Raw genomic sequence first — 20,522 nt, 5'->3', positions numbered from 1 at the left:
ATTCTTTGTATTTTATCAAGAGTTGTTCATTTGTTAATCTATTGTTTAAAGGTGCAACACACTATTTGCAATGAAATTGCAAAACTTCTTATCACTTCAACATATTTAATAGTCATCTCTTACCTAGCTTGATGACTGTGGGCATTTTTGCTTACATTTTGTTCTAAATAGAGGCGGCGAAATGGATTATGTAAAAATGCAACAAATTAGGTTTAGATGCTCAAACGACTTCTGGGGGAGGACCCAGGTTCTAACCCCCCCCCCACACACACACACACACTTTTAAAATCAAAGTTGTGTCCCTGGGGTTAGGTTACAGTTAGGATCTGGAGGAAGGTAGTGGGGGACAGGCAGGCGTCTGTGTCTGGCCAGGCCCAGAGAGAGGCCTCATGTCTGGGTCTCTAGTCCAGACCAGACGCCCTAGGCAATGGGGCTGAACACACACGCACACACAAACATAGACACACACACACACACACATAGACACACACACACACACACACACACACACACACACATAGACACACACACACACACACACACACACACAAACACACACACACACACACACACACACACACACACACACACACACTCAAAACACCTGGTTCTAATGTCTGAACAGTATAGTTCTAATGTCTGAACAGTATAGTTCTAATGTCTGAACAGTATAGCGTTTGGTTCTAATGTCTGAACAGTACAGCGTTTGGTTCTAATGTCTGAACAGTATAGTTCTAATGTCTGAACAGTATAGTTCTAATGTCTGAACAGTATAGTTCTAATGTCTGAACAGTATAGCGTTTGGTTCTAATGTCTGAACAGTACAGCGTTTGGTTCTAATGTCTGAACAGTATAGTTCTAATGTCTGAACAGTATAGTTCTAATGTCTGAACAGTACAGCGTTTGGTTCTAATGTCTGAACAGTACAGCGTTTGGTTCTAATGTCTGAACAGTACAGCGTTTGGTTCTAATGTCTGAACAGTATAGTTCTAATGTCTGAACAGTATAGTTCTAATGTCTGAACAGTATAGTTCTAATGTCTGAACAGTATAGTTCTAATGTCTGAACAGTATAGAGTTTGGTGTAATGAAGGGTTAGTAGGGGTTCTGCGGGATTAATAGAGAATATTAAGGGTTATGTGACATTACTATGGGATAGTACGGGCCATCAGGGGTTAGAATATGGGTTAATAGGGATAAGTGGGGGGTAGAATGGGGTTAGTAGGGGTTAGAATGGGGTTAGTAGGGGTTAGTAGGGGTTAGAATGGGGTTAGTAGGGGTTAGAATGGGGTTAGTAGGGGTTAGTAGGGGTTAGAATGGGGTTAGTAGGGATAAGTGGGGGTAGAATGGGGTTAGTAGGGGTAGAATGGGGTTTAGTAGGGGTTAGAATGGGGTTAGTAGGGGTTAGTAGGGGTTAGAATGGGGTTAGTAGGGGTAGAATGGGGTTAGTAGGGGTTAGAATGGGGTTAGTAGGGGTTAGAATGGGGTTAGTAGGGGTTAGATGGGGTTAGAATGGGGTTAGTAGGGGTTAGATGGGGTTAGAATGGGGTTAGTAGGGGTTAGATGGGGGTTATAATGGGGTTAGTAGGGGTTAGAATGGGGTTAGTAGGGGTTAGATGAGGGTTAGCTTGGGGTTAGTAGGTGTTAGATGGGGTTAGTAGGGGTTAGTATGGGTAACATGGGGTTAGATGGGGTTAGTAGGGGTTAGGAGGGTTGGATGGGGTTAGTAGGGGTTAGATGGGGTTAGCTTGGGGTTAGTAGGTGTTAGATGAGGGTTAGCTTGGGGTTAGTAGGTGTTAGATGGGGTTAGTAGGGGTTAGATGGAGTTAGATGAGGGTTAGCTTGGGGTTAGTAGGTGTTAGATGGGGTTAGTAGGGGTTAGTAGGGGTTAGATGGGGTTAGATGGGTTTATAATGGGGTTAGATGGGGTTATATGGGGTTAGGAGGGGTTGGATGGGGTTAGTAGGGGTTGGAATGGGGTTAGTAGGGGTTAGATGGGGTTAGTAGGGGTTAGAATGGGGTTAGTAGGGGTTAGATGGGGGGTTATAATGTGGTTAGTGAGGGTTAGATGGGGTTAGTAGGGGTTAGCATGGGGTTAGTAGGGGTTAGATGGGGTTAGATGGGGTTGGTAGGGGTTAGAATGGGGTTAGTAGGGGTTAGAATGGGGTTAGTAGGGGTTAGATGGGTTAGTAGGGGTTAGTAGGCGTTAGATGGGGTTAGTGGGGGTTAGTAGGGGTTAGTGTGGGTTAGAATGGGGTTAGTGTGGGTTAGTGTGGGTTAGAATGGGGTTAGTAGGGGTTAGTAGGGGTAGATGGGGTTAGTGGGGGTTAGATGGAGTTAGAATGGGGTTATAATGGGCTTAGTAGGGGTAAGAATGGGGTTAGTAGGTGTTAGATGGGGTTAGTAGGGGTTAGATGGGGTTAGTGGGGGTTAGTAGGTGTTAGTAGGGGTTAGTGGGGGTTATTAGGGTTTAGTAGGGGTTATTGGGGGTTAGTGGGGTTAGTAGGGGTTAGTAGGGGTTAGTATGGGTTAGATGGGGTTAGTAGGGTTTAGTAGGGGTTAGTAGGGGTTAGAATGGGGTTAGTATGGGTTAGTAGGGGTTAGAATGGGGTTAGTCGGGGTTAGATAGGGTTAGTAGGGGTTAGTAGGGGTTAGTAGGGGTTAGATAGAGTTAGTAGTTGATAGTAGGGGTTAGATGGGGTTAGTATGGGTTAGTAGGGGTTAGTAGTGGATAGTAGGGGTTCGAATGGGGTTAGTGGTTGATAGGGTTTAGTGGGGGTTATTAGGGCTTAGATGGGTTTAGATGTGGTTAGTAGGGGTTAGATGGGGTTAGTGGGGGTTAGAGTGGGGTTAGTAGGGGTAGAGAATGGGGTAAGCAGCGGTTAGTAGGGGTTAGTATGGGTTAGTAGGGGTTAGATGGGGTTAGTGCTGGTTAGTAGGGGTTAGTATGGGTTAGTAGGGGTTAGATGGGGTTAGTAGGGGTTAGTAGGGGTTAGATGGGGTTAGTAGGGGTTAGAATGGGGTTAGATGTGTTTAGATGGGGTTAGTATGGGTTAGTAGGTGTTAGATGGGGGTTAGAATGTGGTTAGTGAGGGTTAGATGGGGTTAGTAGGGGTTAGAATGGGGTTAGTAGGGGTTAGTAGGGGTTAGATGGGGTTAGATGGGGTTAGTGGGGGATAGTAGGGGTTAGATGGGGATAGTGGGGGTTATTAGGGGTTAGTGGGGGTTAGTAGGGGTTAGTAGGGGTTAGATGGGGTTTGTGGGGGATAGTAGGGGTTAGATGGGGATAGTGGGGGTTAGTAGGGGTTAGTAGGGGTTAGTATGGGTTAGATGGGGTTAGTAGGGTTTAGTAGGGGTTAGTAGGGGTTAGAATGGGGTTAGTTGGGGTTAGTAGGGGTTAGAGGGGGTTAGTAGGGGTTAGATGAGGTTAGACTGGGGTTAGTAGGTGTTAGATGGGGTTAGGATGGGGTTAGTAGGGGTTAGTAGGGGTTAGATGGGGTTAGTAGAGGTTAAAATGGGGTTAGTAGGGGTTAGTGGGGGTTAGAATGGGGTTAGTAGGGGTTAGTAGGGGTTAGAATGGGGTTAGTAGGGGTTAGATGGGGGGTTAGAATGTGGTTAGTGAGGGTTAGATGGGGTTAGTAGGGGTTAGAATGGGGTTAGTAGGGGTTAGTAGGGGTTAGATGGGGTTAGATGGGGTTAGTGGGGGATAGTAGGGGTTAGATGGGGATAGTGGGGGTTATTAGGGGTTAGTGGGGGTTAGTAGGGGTTAGTAGGGGTTAGATGGGGTTTGTGGGGGTTAGTAGGGGTAAGATGGGGTTAGTAGGGGTTAATAGGGTTTATTGGGGTTAGTAGGGCTTAGATGGGGTTAGATGGGATTAGTAGGGGTTAGATGGGGATAGTGGTGGTTAATATGGGTTAGTGGGGGTTAGTAGGGGTTAGATGGGGTTAGTAGGGGTTAGATGGGGTTAGTAGGGTTAGATGGGGTTAGTGGGGGATAGTAGGGGTTAGTATGGGATAGTAGGGGTTAGTAGTTAATAGTAGGGGTTAGTGGGGTTAGTGGGGGATAGTAGGGGTTAGTATGGGTTAGTATGGGATAGTAGGCTTTAGTAGGGGTTAGTAGTTGTTTGTAGGGGTTAGAATGGGGTTAGTATGGGTTAGTAGGGGTTAGAATGGGGTTAGTCGGGGTTAGATAGGGTTAGTAGGGGTTAGTAGGGGTTAGATAGAGTTAGTAGTTGATAGTAGGGGTTAGATGGGGTTAGTATGGGTTAGTAGGGGTTAGTAGTGGATAGTAGGGGTTCGAATGGGGTTAGTGGTTGATAGGGTTTAGTGGGGGTTATTAGGGCTTAGATGGGTTTAGATGTGGTTAGTAGGGGTTAGATGGGGTTAGTGGGGGTTAGAGTGGGGTTAGTAGGGGTAAGAATGGGGTAAGCAGCGGTTAGTAGGGGTTAGTATGGGTTAGTAGGGGTTAGATGGGGTTAGTGCTGGTTAGTAGGGGTTAGTATGGGTTAGTAGGGGTTAGATGGGGTTAGTAGGGGTTAGAAGGGGTTAGATGGGGTTAGTAGGGGTTAGAATGGGGTTAGATGTGTTTAGATGGGGTTAGTATGGGTTAGTAGGTGTTAGATGGGGGGTTAGAATGTGGTTAGTGAGGTTAGATGGGGTTAGTAGGGGTTAGAATGGGGTTAGTAGGGGTTAGTAGGGGTTAGATGGGGTTAGATGGGGTTAGTGGGGGATAGTAGGGGTTAGATGGGGATAGTGGGGGTTATTAGGGGTTAGTGGGGGTTAGTAGGGGTTAGTAGGGGTTAGATGGGGTTTGTGGGGGATAGTAGGGGTTAGATGGGGATAGTGGGGGTTAGTAGGGGTTAGTAGGGGTTAGTATGGGTTAGATGGGGTTAGTAGGGTTTAGTAGGGGTTAGTAGGGGTTAGAATGGGGTTAGTTGGGGTTAGTAGGGGTTAGAGGGGGTTAGTAGGGGTTAGATGAGGGTTAGACTGGGGTTAGTAGGTGTTAGATGGGGTTAGGATGGGGTTAGTAGGGGTTAGTAGGGGTTAGATGGGGTTAGTAGAGGTTAAAATGGGGTTAGTAGGGGTTAGTGGGGGTTAGAATGGGGTTAGTAGGGGTTAGTAGGGGTTAGAATGGGGTTAGTAGGGGTTAGATGGGGGTTAGAATGTGGTTAGTGAGGGTTAGATGGGGTTAGTAGGGGTTAGAATGGGGTTAGTAGGGGTTAGTAGGGGTTAGATGGGGTTAGATGGGGTTAGTGGGGGATAGTAGGGGTTAGATGGGGATAGTGGGGGGTTATTAGGGGTTAGTGGGGTTAGTAGGGGTTAGTAGGGGTTAGATGGGGTTTGTGGGGGTTAGTAGGGGTAAGATGGGGTTAGTAGGGGTTAATAGGGTTTATTGGGGGTTAGTAGGGCTTAGATGGGGTTAGATGGGATTAGTAGGGGTTAGATGGGGATAGTGGTGGTTAATATGGGTTAGTGGGGGTTAGTAGGGGTTAGATGGGGTTAGTAGGGGTTAGATGGGGTTAGTAGGGGTTAGATGGGGTTAGTGGGGGATAGTAGGTGTTAGTATGGGATAGTAGGGGTTAGTAGTTAATAGTAGGGGTTAGTGGGGTTAGTGGGGGATAGTAGGGGTTAGTATGGGTTAGTATGGGATAGTAGGCTTTAGTAGGGGTTAGTAGTTGTTTGTAGGGGTTAGAATGGGGTTAGTATGGGTTAGTAGGGGTTAGAATGGGGTTAGTCGGGGTTAGATAGGGTTAGTAGGGGTTAGTAGGGGTTAGTAGGGGTTAGATAGAGTTAGTAGTTGATAGTAGGGGTTAGATGGGGTTAGTATGGGTTAGTAGGGGTTAGTAGTGGATAGTAGGGGTTCGAATGGGGTTAGTGGTTGATAGGGTTTAGTGGGGTTTAGTAGGGCTTAGATGGGTTTAGATGTGGTTAGTAGGGGTTAGATGGGGTTAGTGGGGGTTAGAGTGGGGTTAGTAGGGGTAAGAATGGGGTAAGCAGCGGTTAGTAGGGGTTAGTATGGGTTAGTAGGGGTTAGATGGGGTTAGTGCTGGTTAGTAGGGGTTAGTATGGGTTAGTAGGGGTTAGATGGGGTTAGTAGGGGTTAGTAGGGGTTAGATGGGGTTAGTAGGGGTTAGAATGGGGTTAGATGTGTTTAGATGGGGTTAGTATGGGTTAGTAGGTGTTAGATGGGGTTAGTGGGGTTAGTAGGGGTTAGTGGGGTTAGTAGGGGTTAGAATTGGGTTAGTAGGGGTTAGATGGGTTAGTAGGGGTTAGATGGGGTTAGTGGGGGTTAGTAGGGGTTAGATGGGGTTAGTATGGGTTAGATGGGGTTAATAGGGGTTAGAATGGGGTTAGATGTGTTTAGATGGGGTTAGTAGGGGTTAGTAGGCGTTAGATGGGGTTAGTGGGGTTAGTAGGGGTTAGTGGGGGTTAGTAGGGGTTAGAATTGGGTCAGTAGGGGTTAGATGGGTTAGTAGGGGTTAGATGGGGTTAGTGGGGGTTAGTAGGGGTTAGTGGGGGTTAGTAGGGGTTAGAATTGGGTCAGTAGGGGTTAGATGGGGTTAGAATGGGGTTATAATGGGGTTAGTAGGGGTAAGAATGGGGTTAGGAGGGGTTATAATGGGGTTAGTAGGGGTAATATGGGGTTAGTGGGGATTAGATAAATTAGTGGGGGTTAGAATGGGATTAGTAGGGGTTAGTAGGGGTTAGTGGAGGTTAGTGGGGGATAGTAGGGGTTAGTATGGGATAGTAGGGGTTAGTAGTTAATAGTAGGGGTTAGTATGGGTTAGTAGGGTTTAGTAGTGGATAGTAGGCGTTCGAATGGGGTTAGTAGTTGATAGTAGGGGTTAGATGGGGTTAGTATGGGTTAGTAGGGGTTAGTAGTGGATAGTAGGGGTTTGAATGGGGTTAGTAGTTGATAGTAGGGGTTAGTAAGGGTTAGTATGGGTTAGATGGGGTTAGATGGGTTTAGATGGGGTTAGTAGGGGTTAGATGGGGTTAGTGGGGGTTAGTAGGGGTTAGTAGGGTTTAGTATGGGTTAGTAGGGGTTAGATGGGGTTAGTGGGAGGTTAGTAGGGTTAGATGGGGTTAGTAGGGGTTAGATGGGGTTAGAATGGGGTTATAATGGGGTTAGTAGGGGTAAAAATGGGGTTAGTAGTGGTTTAGATGGGGTTAGGAGGGGTTATAATAGGGTTTAGTAGGGGTTATATGGGGTATTGGGGGTTAGATAAATTAGTGGGGGTTAGAATGGGATTAGTAGGGGTTAGATGGGGTTAGTGGGGGTTAGTAGGGTTAGTAGGTTTTAGATGGGGTTAGTAGGGATTAATAGTGGGTTAGTAGGGGTTAGTGGGGGTTAGTAGGGGTTATTAGGGGTTAGTGGGGTTGAATCTGGTTAGATTTCCTAGCCAACGTGCTTCTACACCTGCATTGCTTGCTGTTTGGGGTTTTAGGCTGGGTTTCTGTACAGCACTTTGAGATATCAGCTGATGTACGAAGTGCTCTATAAATACATTTGATTTGATTTGATGTGATGGGGTTAGTGGGGGTTAGTAGGGTTTAGTAGGGGTTAGTAGGGGTTAGAATGGGGTTTCTAGGGGTTAGTAGGGGTTAGATGGGGTTAGTAGGGGTTAGAATGGGGTTTCTAGGGGTTAGTAGGGGTTAGATGGGGTTAGTAGGGATTAGTAGGGGTTAGATGGGTTAGTAGGGGTTAGAATGGGATTTCTAGGGGTTAGTAGGGGTTAGATGGGGTTAGTAGGGGTTAGTAGGGGTTAGATGGGGTTAGTGGGGGTTAGTAGGGGTTAGTTGGGGTTAGTAGGTGTTAGATGGGGTTAGTGGGGGTTAGTAGGGGTAGATGGGGTTAGTAGGGGTTAGTAGAGGTTAGTAGGGGCTAGTAGGGGTTAGATGGGGTTAGAATGGGGTTAGTAGGGGTTAGTAGGTGTGTGTTAGTAGGTGTTAGATGGGGTTAGTAGGGGTTAGAATGGGGTTAGTAGGTGTGTGTTAGTAGGTGTTAGATGGGGTTAGTAGGGGGTAGATGGGGTTAGTAGAGGTTAGTAGAGGTTAGTAGGTGTTAGTAGGTGTTAGATGGGGTTAGTAGGGGTTAGTAGGTGTGTGTTAGTAGGTGTTAGATGGGGTTAGTAGGGGGTAGATGGGGTTAGTAGGGGTTAGTAGGTGTTAGATGGGGTTAGTAGGGGTTAGTAGGGGTTAGATGAGGTTAGTAGGGGTTAGATGGGGTTAGTAGGTGTTAGATGGGGTTAGTGGGGGATAGTAGGGGTTAGTATGGGATAGTAGGGGTTAGTAGTTAATAGTAGGGGTTAGGTGGGGTTAGTGGGGGATAGTAGGGTTTAGTATGGGGTTAGTATGGGTTAGTAGGGGTTAGTAGTGGATAGTAGGGGTTCAAATGGGGTTAGTAGTTGATAGTAGGGGTTAGAATGGGGTTAGTTGGGGATAGATGGGGTTAGTAGGGGTTAGTAGTTAATAGTAGGGGTTCGAATGAGGTTAATAGTTGATAGTAGGGGTTCGTTTTTGTATATTAATTTATTTCACCTTTATTTAACCAAGTAGGCCAGTTGAGAACAAGTTCTCATTTACAACTGTGACCTGGCCAAGATAAAGCAAAGCAGTGCAACACAAACGATAGGTGAAAGTACAAGGGGATAGTTGGGGATACTAGGGGTTACGAGAGGTTTTAGGGGATAGTAGTGGGGTTGTAGAGGTTACGATAGGTTATTCGGGGATAGTGGGGGTTTGTAGGGGATTGTATGGGTTGGTAGGGGTTACAATAGGTTAGTAGGGGATTGTAGGGGGTTTTAGGGGTTACGAGAGGTTTTAGGGGTTAGTAGGGGTTTGTAGGGGTTACGATAGGTTATTCGGAGATTGTAATGGTTGGTAGGGGTTACAATAGGTTAGTAGGGGATTGTAGGGGTTAGATGGGGATATTGGGAATAGTAGGGGACAGTACATGTTGTTATGGGATAGTAGTGGATAGTAGGGGAAGGTAGACGTTAGTATTGGAGAGTATGGGATAGTAGGGGTTGTAAGGTGTGTGAGGGTTATGACAGTGTATGAGGGGTTATAACAGGTTATATGTGGTTATAACAGGTTATGGGGGTTCTAACAGGTTATGAGGGGTTATGACAGGTTATGGGGGGTTCTAACAGGTTATGAGGGGTTATGACACGTTATCGGGGGTTATGACAGGTTATGGGGGGTTATAACAGGTTATGAGGGGTTATGACAGGTCATGAGGGTTTATAACAGGTTATGAGGGGTTATGGGGGGTTATGGGGGGTTATGACAGGTTATGGGGGTTATGACAGGTTATGAGGGGTTATGACAGGTTATGAGGGGTTATGACAGGTTATGAGGGGTTATGACAGGTTATGGGGGGTTATAACAGGTTATGGCGGGTTATGACAGGTTATGAGGGGTTATGACAGGTTATGAGGGGTTATGACCGGTTATGAGGGGTTATGACAGGTTATGGGGGGTTATAACAGGTTATGGCGGGTTATGACAGGTTATGAGGGGTTATGACAGGTTATGAGGGGTTATCACAGGTTATGGGGGGTTATAACAGGTTATGAGGGGTTATGACAGGTTATGGGGGGTTATAACAGGTTATGGCGGGTTATGACAGGTTATGAGGGGTTATGACAGGTTATGAGGGGTTATGACAGGTTATGGGGGGTTATAACAGGTTATGGCGGGTTATGACAGGTTATGAGGGGTTATGACAGGTTATGAGGGTTTATAACAGCTGAAACCCCACCTCTTTAAGGAATACCTAGGATAGGATAAAGTAATCCCTCTCACCCCCCCTCCCCCTGAAAAGATTTAGATGCACTACTGTTCCACTGGAGGTCATAAGGTGAATGCACCAATTTGTAAGTCGCTCTGGATAAGAGCGTCTGCTAAATGACTTAAATGTAAAAATGTAATGAGGGGTTATGGGGGGTTATAACAGGTTATGAGGGTTTATAACAGGTTATGAGGGGCTATGGGGGGTTATGAGTGTTTATAACAGGTTATGAGGGGCTATGGGGGTTATGAGGGTTTATAACAAGTTGTGAGGGATTATAACAGGTTATGAGGGGCTATGGGGGTTATGAGGGTTTATAACAGGTTATGAGGGGCTATGGGGGTTATGAGGGTTTATAACAGGTTATGAGGGTTTATAACAGGTTATGAGGGGTTATGAGGTGATATGAAGGGTTATGAGAGGTTATGGGGGCTATGGGGGTTTTGAGGGTTTATAACAGGTTATGACGGGTTATGAGCGGTTATGGGGGTTATAACAGGTTATGAGGGGTTATAACAGCTTATGGAGGGTTATAACAGCTTATGGGGGGTTATAACAGCTTATGGAGGGTAATAACAGTGTATGGGGGGGTTATAACAGGTTATAAGGGGTTATAACAGCTTATGGGAGGTTATAACAGTTTATGTGGGTTTATAACAGGTTATGAGGGGTTATGGGGGTTATGAGGGGTTATAACAGCTTATGGGGGGTTATAACAGCTTATGGGAGGTTATAACAGTTTATGGGGGGTTATAACAGGTTATAAGGGGTTATAACAGCTTATGGGAGGTTATAACAGGTTATGAGGGTTTATAACAGGTTATGAGGGGTTATGGGGGGTTGTGAGGTGATGTGAAGGGTTGTGAGAGGTTATGAGGGGCTATGAGGGGGTATGATGGTTTATGAAGGGTCATGGGAGGCTAGGAGGAGGTAGAATACCTTGTTTTGTAGTTTTGAATCAGTGTTTGTGAAAACTTCAAAATATGTGTTTAAGCCCTGTGTTTTACAGTCATGTATTTAATAGGTTAACATTAAAATGCCTGTGAGTCAAGAACATGATGTTGAATATTTGTTGCCACTATAAATTAGTGTGTGTGTGTGCATGTGTTTGTCCGCGTGTGTGTGTGTGTGTGTGTGTGTGTGTGTGTGTGCACGCGTGTGTCTGTGTATGTGTTTGTCCGCGTGTGTGTGTGTGTGTGTGTGTGCACGCGTGTGTCTGTGTGTGTGTGTGTGTGTGTGTGTGTGTGTATGTGTTTGTCCGCGCGTGTGTGTGTGTGTATTTGTGCGTGTGTGTGCACGCGTGAGTCTGTGTATGTGTGTGTGTGTGTGTGTGTGTGTGTGCACGCGTGTGTCTGTGTGTGTGTGTGTGTGTGTGTGTGTGTGTGTGTGTGTGTGTGTGTGTGTGTGTGTGTGTGTGTGTGTGTGTGTGTGTGTGTGTGTGTGTGATAAGACCTAATAGCATGTGTGTGTGTGTGTGTGTGTGTGTGTGTGTGTGTGTGTGTGTGTGTGTGTGTGTGTGTGTGTGTGTAATAAGACCTAATAGACATTTTCTCTGTAATTAAGGTGATTAGGAGCTGTATTGCGTCACATCGCATGCAATGAACCAACAGAACTTTGATACACACACACACACACACAAACACAATTTTTATTGACTTGCATTAGCTTTAGTGTGGCGCCACAGAGAAAGATCCACATTGTGAAAGGATTAATTATGCTAATAGTTGGATTAGACGGATATTTCACTGCTGGTCTTTCACTGCATATCTACACAATTAAATGTTGAAAAATCCCTCATCATGTAGGGAGACTGAAACACAACCAGCAACAGCCCCAAAACATCACTGCTCCAGAGGAGATCTGCATGGAGGAATGGGCCAAAATACCAGCAACAGTGTGTGAAAACCTTGTGAAGACTTACAGAAAACATTTGACCTCTGTCATTGCCAACAAAGGGTATATAACAAAGTATTGAGAAACTTTTGTTATTGACCAAATACTTATTTTTCCACCATAATTTGCAAATTAATTAATAAAAAATCCTACAATGTGATTTTCTGGATTTTTTTCCCTCATTTTGTCTGTCATAGTTGAAGTGTAACTATGATGAAAATTACAGGCCTCTCTCATCTTTTTAAGTGGGAGAACTTGCACATTTGGTGGCTGAATAAATACTTTTTTGCCCCACTGTATGTAGGGAGACTGAAACACCTCTCATCATTATGTAGGGAGACTGAAACACCTCTCATCATTATGTAGGGAGACTGAAACACCTCTCATAGTTATGTAGGGAGACTGAAACACCTCTCATCATTTTGTAGGGAGACTGAAACACCTCTCATCATTATGTAGGGAGACTGAAATACCTCTCATCATTATGTAGGGAGACTGAAATACCTCTCATAGTTATGTAGGGAGACTGAAACACCTCTCATCATTATGTAGGGAGACTGAAACACCTCTCATAGTTATGTAGGGATGCTGAAACTCCTTGTGCCGGGCCGGGCGCCTACAAGCTGACATAGTCATCAGTTGAACGATGATTTCCAACAACACAATGGCTTCTGGGATAAGTGGGCGGGTGTTAAGAAGCGCTGTTTGGCGGGTCATGTTGAGGAGAACGCAAAGAAAGTCACCTTAGTGTTTAAAGTGGTTTCCTTGTCCTCTTTCTGAGGATCCTTCTCTCTCTCCTTTCTCTCACTTCCTCCGTCAACCTTTTAAATGTAACCAGAGTCAACGCTCAGAGAGACAGAGAGAAAGAAAGAGTGAAAGAGAGGGGAGGAGAGAGGGAAGGAGAGAGGGAAGGAGAGAGGAGAGGAGAGAGGGGAGGAGAGAGGGAAGGAGAGAGGAGAGGAGAGAGGGGAGGAGAGAGGGAAGGAGAGAGGGGAGGAGAGAGGGAAGGAGAGAGGGAAGGAGAGAGGAAGAGGACAGATGTCATCAGGTAGTTAGCCAATAGAAATTGTATCCTCGACGTAAAACTATAAAACTATAAAACTATAAAACTTAACACTATAACACTATAAAACTATAAAACTATAACACTATAACTATAACACTATAACACTACAACACTATAACTATAACACTATAACACTATAACACTATTACACTATAACACTATAACACTATAACACTATAACACTATTACACTATAACACTATAACACTATAACACTATGACACTATAACACTATAACTATAACACTATAACACTATAACACTATAACACTATAACACTATAACACTATAACTATAACACTATAACACTATAACACTATAACACACTATAACACTATAACACTATAACACTATAACACTATAACACTATAAACTATAACACTATATAACACTATAACACTATAACTATAACCACTATAACACTATAACTATAACACTATAACTATAACACTATAACACTATAACACTATTACACTATAACACTATAACACTATAACACTATAACACTATAACTATAACACTATAACTATAACACTATAACACTATAACTATAACACTATAACACTATAACACTATAACACTATAACTATAACACTATAACACTATAACACTATAACACTATAACACTATAACACTATAACACTATAAACTATAACACTATAACACTATAACACTATAACACTATAACACTATAACACTATAACACTATAACACTATAACACTATATAACTATAACACTATAACACTATAACACTATAACACTATAACACTATAACTATAACACTATAACACTATAACATATAACACTATAACACTATAACACTATAACTATAAACTATAACTATAACTATAACACTATAACACTATAACTATAACACTATAAACTATAACACTATAACACTATAAACTATAACACTATAACACTATAACACTATAACACTATAACACTATAAACTATAACACTATAACACTATAAACTATAACACTATAACACTATAACTATAACACTATAACACTATAACACTATAACACTATAACACTATAACACTATAACACTATAACTATAACACTATAACACTATAACACTATAACACTATAACTATAACACTATAACTATAACACTATAACACTATAACACTATAACACTATAACACTATAACTATAACTATAACACTATAACACTATAACACTATAACACTATAACACTATAACACTATAACTATAACACTATAACACTATAACACTATAACTATAACACTATAACACTATAACACTATAAACACTATAACACTATAACACTATAACACTATACTATAACACTATAACACTATAACACTATAAACTATAACACTATACTATAACACTATAACACTATAACACTATAACACTATAACACTATAACACTATAACACTATAAACACTATAACACTATAACACTATAACACTATAACACTATAACACTATAACACTATAACACTATAACACTATAACACTATAACACTATAACACTATAACACTATAACTATAACACTATAACACTATAAAACTATAACACTATAACTATAACACTATAACACTATAACACTATAACTATAACACTATAACACTATAACACTATAACACTATAACACTATAACACTATAACACTATAACACTATAACTATAACACTACTATAACACTATAACACTATAACACTATAACACTATAACACTATAACTATAACACTATAACACTATAACACTATAACACTATAACTATAACACTATAACACTATAACACTATAACACTATAACACTATAACACTATAAACTATAACACTATAAACTATAACACTATAACACTATAACACTATAACACTACTATAACACTATAACACTATAACACTATAACTATAACACTATAACACTATAACACTATAACACTATAAACTATAACACTATAACACTATAACTATAACACTATAACACTATAACACTATAACACTATAACACTATAACACTATAACACTATAACACTACAACACTATAACACTATAACACTATAACACTATAACACTATAACACTATAACACTATAACACTATAAACTATAACACTATAACTATATAACACTATAACACTATAACACTATAACACTATAACACTATAACACACTATAACTACTATAACACTATAACACTATAACACTATAACTATAACTATAACACTATAACACTATAACACTATAACACTATAACACTATAACACTATAACACTATAACACTATAACACTATAACACTATAACACTATACACTATAACACTATAACACTATAACACTATAACACTATAACACTATAACACTATAACACTATAACACTATAACACTATAACACTATAACACTATAAACTATAACACTATAACACTATAACTATAACACTATAACACTATAACTATAACACTATAACACTATAACACTATAACACTATAAACTATAACACTATAACACTATAACACTATAACACTATAACACTATAACACTATAACACTATAACACTATAACACTATAACACTATAACACTATAACACTATACACTATAACACTATAACTATAACACTATAACACTATAACACTATAACACTATAACACTATAACACTATAACACTAACACTATAACACTATAACACTATATAACACTATAACACTATAACACTATAACACTATAACACTATAACACTATAACACTATAACACTATAACACTATAACACTATAACACTATAACACTATAACACTATAACACTATAACACTATAACACTATAACACTATAACACTATAACACTACTAACACTATAACACTATAACACTATAACACTATAACACTATAACACTATAACACTATAACACTATAACACTATAACACTATAACACTATAACACTATAACACTATAACACTATAACTATAACACTATAACACTATAACACTATAAACTATAACACTATAACACTATAACACTATAACACTATAACACTATAAACACTATAACACTATAACACTATAACACTATAACACTATAACACTATAACACTATAACACTATAACACTATAACACTATAACACTATAAACTATAACACTATAACACTATAACACTATAACACTATAACACTATAACACTATAACACTATAACACTATAACACTATAACACTATAACACTATAACACTATAACACTATAACACTATAACACTATAACACTATAACACTATAACACTATAACACTATAACACTATAACTATAACACTATAACACTATAACACTATAACTATAACACTATAACACTATAACACTATAACACTATAACACTAACACTATAACACTATAACACTATAACACTATAACACTATAACACTATAACACTATAACACTATAACACTATAACACTATAACACTATAACACTATAAACACTATAACACTATAACACTATAACACTATAACACTATAACACTATAACACTATAACACTATATAACTATAACACACTATAACACTATAACACTATAACACTATAACACTATAACACTATAACACTATAACACTATAACACTATAAACTATAACACTATAACACTATAACACTATAACACTATATAACACTATAACACTATAACACTATAACACTATAACACTATAACACTATAACACTATACTATAACATAACACTATAACACTATAACACTATAACACTATATAACACTATAACACTACAACACTATAACACTATAACACTATAACACTATAACACTATACTATAACACTATAACACTATAACACTATAACACTATAACACTATAACACACTATAACACTATAACACTATAGAACACTATAACACTATAATAACACTATAACACTATAACACTATAACACTATAACACTATAACACTATAACACTATAACACTATAACACTATAACACTATAACACTATAACACTATACTAACACTATAACACTATAACACTATAACACTATAACACTATAACACTATAACACTATAACACTATAACACTATAACACTAACACTATAACACTATAACACTATATAACACTATAACACTATAACACTATAACACTATAACACTATAACACTATAACACTATAACACTATAACACTATAAACTATAACACTATAACACTATAACACTATAACACTATAACTATAACTATAACACTATAACACTATAACTATAACACTATAACACTATAACACTATAACACTATAACACTATAACACTATAACACTATAACACTATAACACTATAACACTATAACACTATATATATATAACACTATAACACTATAACACTATAACACTATAACACTATAACTATAACACTATAACACTATAACACTATAACACTATAACAATAACACTATAAACTATAACACTATAACACTATACACTATAACACTATAACACTACTATAACACTATAACACTATAACACTATAACACTATAAACTATAACACTATAACACTATAACACTATAACACTATAACACTATAAAACTATAACACTATAACACTATAACACTATAACTATAACACTATAACACTATAACACTATAACACTATAACACTATAACACTATAACACTATAACACTATAAACTATAACACTATAACACTATAACACTATAACACTATAACACTATAACACTATAACACTATAACACTATAACTATAACACTATAACACTATAACACTATACACTATAACACTATAACACTATAACTATAACACTATAACACTATAACACTATAACACTATAACACTATAACTATAACACTATAACACTATAACACTATAACACTATATAACACTATAACACTATAACACTATAACACTATAACACTATAACACTATAACTATAACACTATAACACTATAACACTATAACACTATAACACTATAACACTATAACACTATAACACTATAACACTATAACACTATAACACTATAACACTATAACACTATAACACTATAACTATAACACTATAACACTATAACACTATAACTATAACACTATAACACTATAACACTATAACACTATAACTATAACACTATAACACTATAACACTATAACACTATAACACTATAACACTATAACACTATAACACTATAACACTATAACACTATAACACTATAACACTATAACACTATAACACTATAACTATAACACTATAACACTATAACACTATAACACTATAACACTATAACACTATAACACTATAACACTACAACACTATAACACTATAACACTATAACACTATAACTATAACACTATAACACTATAACACTATAACACTATAACACTATAACACTATAACACTATAACACTATAACACTATAACTATAACACTATAACACTATAACACTATAACACTATAACACTATAACACTATAACACTATAACACTATAACACTATAACACTATAACTATACACTATAACACTATATAACTATAACACTATAACACTATAACACTATAACACTATAACTATAACACTATAACACTATAAACTATAACACTATAACACTATAAACTATAACACTATAACACTATAACTATAACACTATAACACTATAACTATAACACTATAACACTATAACACTATATATACACTATAACACTATAACACTATAACACTATAACACTATATATAACACTATAACACTATAACACTATAACACTATAACACTATAGAACACTATAACACTATAACACTATAACTATAACACTATAACACTATAACACTATAACACTATAACACTATAACACTATAACTATAACACTATAACACTATAACACTATAACACTATAACACTATAACACTATAACACTATAACACTATAACACTATAACACTATAACACTATAACACTATATATTACACTATAACACTATAACACTATAACACTATAACACTATAACACTATAACACTATAACACTATAACACTATAACACTATAACACTATAACACTATAACACTATAACACTATAACACTATAACACTATAACACTATAACACTATAACACTATAACACTATAACACTATAACACTATATATTACACTATAACACTATAACACTATAACACTATAACACTATAACACTATAACACTATAACACTATAACACTATAACACTATAACACTATAACACTATAACACTATAACACTATAACACTATAACACTATAACACTATAACACTATAACACTATAAACACTATAACACTATAAACACTATAACACTATAACACTATAACACTATAACACTATAACACTATAACACTATAACACTATACTAACACTATAACACTATAACATATAACACTATAACACTATAACACTATAACACTATAACACTATAACACTATAACTATAACACTATAACACTATAACACTATAACTATAACACTATAACACTATAACACTATAACACTATAACACTATAACACTATAACACTATAACACTATAACACTATAACTATAACACTATAACACTATAACACTATAACTATAACACTATAACACTATAACACTATAACACTATATATAACACTATAACACTATAACACTATAACTATAACACTATAACACTATAACACTATAACACTATAACACTATAACACTATAACACTATAACACTATAACACTATAACACTATAACACTATAACACTATAACACTATACACTATAACACTATAACACTATAACACTATAACACTATAACACTATAACACTCTATAACACTATAACACTATAACACTATAACACTATAACACTATAACACTATAACACTATAACACTATAACACTATAACACTATAACACTATAACACTATAACACTATAACACTATAACACTATAACACTATAACACTATAACACTATAACACTATAACACTATAACACTATAACACTATAACACTATAACACTACAACACTATAACACTATAACACTATAACACTATAACACTATAACACTATAACACTATAACTATAACACTATAACACTATAACACTATAACACTATAACACTATAACACTATAACACTATAACACTATAACACTATAACACTATAACTATAACACTATAACACTATAACACTATAACTATAACACTATAACACTATAACACTATACTATAACACTATAACACTATAACACTATAACACTATAACACTATAACACTATAAACTATAACACTATAACACTATAACACTATAACTATAACACTATAACACTATAACACTATAACACTATAACACTATAACACTATAACACTATAACTATAACACTATAACACTATAACACTATAACTATAACACTATAACACTATAACACTATAACACTATAACACTATAACACTATAACACTATAACTATAACACTATAACACTATAACACTATAACACTAACACTAACACTATAACACTATAACACTATAACACTATAACACTATAACTACAACACTATAACACTATAACACTATAACACTATAACACTATAACACTATAACACTATAACTATAACACTATAACACTATAACACTATAACACTATAACACTATAACACTATAACTATAACACTATAACACTATAACTATAACACTATAAACACTATAACACTATAACACTATAACACTATAACACTATAACACTATAACACTATAACACTATAACACTACAACACTATAACTATAACACTATAACACTATAACACTATAACACTATAAC

The sequence above is a fragment of the Oncorhynchus nerka genome, linkage group LG8 (assembly GCF_034236695.1).
Source record: "Oncorhynchus nerka isolate Pitt River linkage group LG8, Oner_Uvic_2.0, whole genome shotgun sequence".
NCBI classification, from domain to species: domain Eukaryota; kingdom Metazoa; phylum Chordata; class Actinopteri; order Salmoniformes; family Salmonidae; genus Oncorhynchus; species Oncorhynchus nerka.
This window is presented reverse-complemented; position numbering follows the sequence as displayed.